This window comes from Pezoporus flaviventris, unplaced genomic scaffold, assembly GCF_033815535.1.
Source record: "Pezoporus flaviventris isolate CSIRO_AGI_PZ_B2104156 unplaced genomic scaffold, CSIRO_AGI_Pfla_v1 ptg000099l, whole genome shotgun sequence".
Taxonomy (NCBI): domain Eukaryota; kingdom Metazoa; phylum Chordata; class Aves; order Psittaciformes; family Psittacidae; genus Pezoporus; species Pezoporus flaviventris.
The window spans coordinates 382,658-388,010 of record NW_026892647.1 but is presented as its reverse complement, the minus strand read 5'-3'; positions in this window follow the sequence as shown (position 1 = coordinate 388,010).

Genomic DNA, 5,353 nt, shown 5'->3' with positions numbered 1-5,353 from the left:
ATCATGAAAAAGGGGAGCAACAGCAATGCGGGGGACACCATTGCTAAGCTCACTGTGAGCTGAAGTTGTCTAGCACCAGCTTTCTGTCCTGGCTTTTCGGCTAAGGGAGCAGAGGCCAAATGTTTGCTCAATACTGACTCTGCTGATGAGCAGGCAAGACCGAACACTGGAGATGTAGGATTCAGATGGTCTTTTAGCTGAGAAAGCTAATAGAAACAGCAATGGAGGGGGCACTGTTGCAAATCTCTCTGTGAGCTGAAGAGGCCCAGCACCAGCTTTCCATCCTGGCTCTTCAGCTGTGAGAGAAGAGGCTAAACATTCATGCTCTACTAACTCTTCTGCTGCTCAGCCGAGAGAGGGTACCGGAGATGTTGTATTGAAATGCACTTTTAGGTGGGAAAGCAAGGAGCGACAGCAACGAGGGTGGCACCGTTGCAAAGCTCAATGTGAGCTGAAGATGCCAAGCACCAGCTTTCCTGCCTGGCTCTTTGACTGAGATCTCAGGCCAAACATTCGTGCTCTTCTCAGTCTGCTGCTGGGCAGTCGAGAGTGAGCACCAGAGAGGCTGGATTCAAATGGACATTTAGCTGGGAAAGAGAAGAGCGACAGCGATGAGGGTAGCACCGTTCCAAAGCTTCACTATTGCCTGAAGATGCCAAGCACCGGCTCTCTATCCTGGTTCTTTGGCTGTGGGAGCAGAGGCCAAACCTTTGTGCTCTGCACACTCTGCTGCTGAGCAGGCGAGAGCAACTACCGGAGATGTTGCATCTAAATGGACTTTTTGCTGGGAAAGCTAGGAGCAACAGCAAATGCGGGTGACACTGTTGCAAAGCTCACTGTGTGTTGAATATGCCGAGCACCAGCTTTCAGGCCTGGCTCTTCAGCTGTGGGATAAGAGGCCAAACTGAAGCATGCGCAGTAAATGCTCATACCTGTTTATTTGGTTCGTTAGCACCAGAGACATAATAATCCTCCTATCCTCCTACTTATCAGTTATTTTAACTGTAGCCCATCCTGGACACCTGCAGTTCCCAGATACTCCTTATCCCTGTGTCCTGTTCTTCTAGACTGTTTTTCTTAAACTATGTCAACTATAACGATTTATCTTGTGAGAATTCTCAGAATGCTCTCTAGCTGTACTCTAGTTTTTTCTCTATGTATCGTGCACCTCATTAATTTTCCATTGCTACTGTTACAAAGCCATCAAATTTAACATTACTTAAAACTAATTCTAAAGGTTTCTATATTCCATTTTGTGATTTTGGGCCCCCTTGTTTCAAATTCCCCCCTTTTTCTGTCCTCTTGCAAATTATTTTGCAAAATTTTATATATTACCATTACCATCAAAATCCTTTCTTAAATAATTGCCTGTTTCTACTTGGTGCTTAATTTCATTCCTTTTCCAATCATACACAGTTTACAATACCAGAGGGAACATTGTATCATACCACAAGTAATCAATATTAAATTAATTAAAATCAATATTCCTGCAACCAGTTGCCTCAATCAGGAGAGACTGGGTAACCATGAAGTTAACTTTTTCCATATTTCTTCAAAACCCCAGGAGGTGCCATCCATGGCCATTTCATGAAATATCTTAGTTTGCTTCCAAATTTCCTCCAGATCTGTTTCGATTCTGCCACTTTCATCTATACAGGAACAACAGCTTTCATTGATTATGGAACAAACCCCTCCTTGTGATGCCAATAACATGTCTAGAGACATTTGGTTTTGTAAAACCACTTTAGAGACGCTGGTTAAAATTGGGTATTACAGCACCTAAGTTGCATGCCCCCTTCCAGTTGGTGGTTCGAGTCTTATAAGCATTTTCTCCACATAACCAATACCATCCTTTCCCTTTAGGAACGGGCCACCACTGATATAGGATACCATCTATATTAATAGTATGATTGCAATTTGAAGGGTGACCTACATCTGTGTCATTTAAGCAAGATTTCCTACCCTGGTTCCTGGTGTAATACATCTTTGTGCACAGGTGTAATATTTATTACCCAGACTAGGATTAACTATTCCAAATTTTAACCTTTCCTTCGAATACAGATTGCTAGTGTTCACCCACAAATTTGTCCATGAGATAGTGTTAGGAATTGGCACTCCAGTTAATGGGAGATCCAGGCTTTCTCCTGATTTAGGCAACTGTGCATACACCCAACAATCACTGCAGTTTAAAAATATTAGTAACATTCTGCACTAATTTCAGGTATAAATTCTGGCCCCAAGTTTGTGTGCCAGTTATCATATGAGTCCAAATTATGACAGATGCAATTTCATACATAAGGGTCCTGATGGTTCAATCCGCCATGTCTTCTCAGGCTCTGGTGCTTTCTTAATTCTTGAATACTATGTCCAAGCAGGTTGTTCCTTTATCTTCACTGCTGTAAAGGTCATCAGTAATATCTGGTACGGTCCACTCCACTTCTCCTGTAGAAGATCTCCTGAAAAATCCTGAACATAAACCCAGTCTCCAGATCTGAAAGGGCGAATTGGATAATCCAAACCTCTTGCTCTTGTCCCTACTATTCTCTTATTTATCTCCTCCAATTGTTTTCCCAGATTGATCAGAAACTGTCGGAGATAGCCTTCTCCCACTTCCAGAAGACTTTCTCCTTTAAACTGGGACTGATATGGTCTTCCAAACAAACTCTCAAATGGACTGACCTCTTCTTTTGACCGAGGTTTAGTTCGAATTCTTAATAGAGTCAGTGGTAACGCCTGGTACCAATAGAAATTCGTTTCCTGACATATTCTACTAATCTGTTGTTTAATCACATGGTTCATCTTTCGTACTTGCCCACTGGCCTGAGGCCTATATGCAACATGTGGTTGCCAATCAATTTCTAATTTTTTGTTAATTTCTTGTGACCATATTGCACTAAAGTGTGAACCCTGGTCAGAAGAAATTGCGGCTGGCGCTCCAAAACGAGGTATTATTTCATTTAATAATGTTTTAATCACCTGCCCTGCATTATTTGTCCGACAAGGGAATGCTTCTGGCCAGCCTGAAAAAGTATCTATTAACACCAACAAATATCGATAACCCCCTTTTCTTGGTAATTCAGAAAAATCTGTTTGCCACTGCTGTCCTGGATAACTTCCTCTCCCCATTGTCCCAATTTGATTTCTATTTTCAGTTTTAGGATTATTCTTAAGACATACCTGACCTTGTTTTGTCACTAATTGAACTGTGGTGTATAGATTCCTTCCTACAATTTGTTTCTCTAAATATTTATACAAAGAGTTTCTACCCCAATGAGTTTTATTATGTTCTTCGGGAACTAACTTCCAGAGTTGGTTATAGGGGATTACTATTCACCCATCGGGTATTTGAGCCCGATCCTCTTTATTTTCCTGTCCCTTTAGATCCTAAATCAATTTTCTATCCTCTTTTGAATACCTAGGTTTAGATTTTTCAATTGTTAGTTTGCCATCAGGGATTAAGGACATGATTTGAGATTGTTCAGGTTTTGCTTCAAAATCAGCCAAATTATTTCCAGTTTCCTGATCAGAGTCACCTTGTTGATGTCCTCTACAGTATATAATAGCGACTTCTTCAGGTAGCTGAACAGCTTCCAGTAACCGTAGAATTTCTGTAGCATGTTTAATCTGTTTCCCTTGTGTGTTCAAAAGTCCTCTCTTTCCAGATAGCACCATGTGCATGGACCACACCTAATGCACAGTCTTGTGTTAGTGGTCCTGTCGATTGTTCCTGCAAAAAGGATGCTGGATTCACAACGTTAGTGGCGACAATTTCTATATCACCCTGTTCTACAATGGTCGCCTGGTATTTTAAAAAACGTGAAGGAGATAACCAGTGGGCTCCTTTCTGTTCCAGGACTGCTGTTACCACATGGGACACTAGCACAGTAATCTTTTGTCCCAGGGTGAATTTGCGAGCCTCTTCAATATTCATGACGACTGCTGCCACAGCCCTTAGGCAACTGGGCCATCCTTTACTCACTTCATCCAGGTTCTTTGAAAAATACACCACTGCCTTTCTGTATGGTCCTAGTTTCTGAGCAAGGACCCCCAAGGCTATTCCTTGTTTTTCATGGCAATATAGCCAAAACGGTTTAGTCACAACCGGAAGTCCCAGAGCTGGAGCTCTCATAAACTCTATCTTTAAATTCCTAAAAGCCTCCTCTACTTTATCAGTCCAGTCCAAAGAGGGAGGGTTTCCCTTCAACAGTTTGTATAGTGGTCTTAGCAGAACACCATAATCATGGATCCAAAGTCTGCACCATCCTGTCATTCCCAGGAATGCCCGGAGCTCCTTGACGGTCGATGATCATGGAGTCTGGCAAATGGCTTCTTCTCTGGCAGTTCCACTTTCTCTCTGTCCTCCTGTTATTTCATATCCTAGGTAGAAATCTCAGGTTTGGATTAGTTGGGCCTTTTGTTTGCATACGTGAGAACCATTCAGTCCCAGAAATTCAATAATCCCACCTTTCACTGGACACAGTCTTCCTTTGTTTAGGTAGCATTTAACAGGTCATCCACATATTGTAACAGAGTCCCCGTCTGAGCAGGTGGCTTTCATAATTCTTATTCTCGTGCTAACTGATTTCCAAAAATCGCTGAACTGTTTTTAAACCCCTGCGGTAATACTGTCCAAGTTAATTGCATTTTTCTTCCTGCGTAAGGATTTTCTCATTCAAAAGCAAATAATTTTGGCTTTCTTTGGCCAATGGTAAGCAAAAGAAAGTGTCCTTTAAATCCAGGATGGCAAACCATTTCTGATTATTATTCAATTTAGTCAATAAATCATACGAATTATCTACTACTGGACAAATATCCTCTGCAATTTTGTTGATTACCCTGAGATCGTAAACCAATCTGCAACTTTTCCCATCATATTTCTTTACTGTCCAGATACAAGTATTATATTCCAATTCACATTCAATTAATAATCTATATTTTAAAATTTTTTTTTTTTCATTCCCTTTGATCTTCTAATTTTAAGGGATATTGTTTTATTCTAATTGGGCAGGCCCCCCTTTTTTTATTTTCACTTTAACAGGCAAAGCATTTTTTTGCCTTACCTGGAACTTCAGATGCCCCTTCTCCCACATATACCTGATTAAGGTTTTCTTCTATTTCAGGGAGGTCCTTCTTTTTGTTTTTCTGTTGAATTAAAGATGAACTCAAACCTCCAATTAATTGACTGTTTTTAACTCTAAATTCTATTTTGCCATCTTTAAATGTTGCTTCTCGCCCTAAGAAAGATTTTAGAGAATTTGGCATGCATAAAAATTTATGCATTCCTATTTTTTTTCCGAATTTGTACTTTAAAAGTTTCAGATAGAAACTGGAGCGACATCAATTTGATGGATGG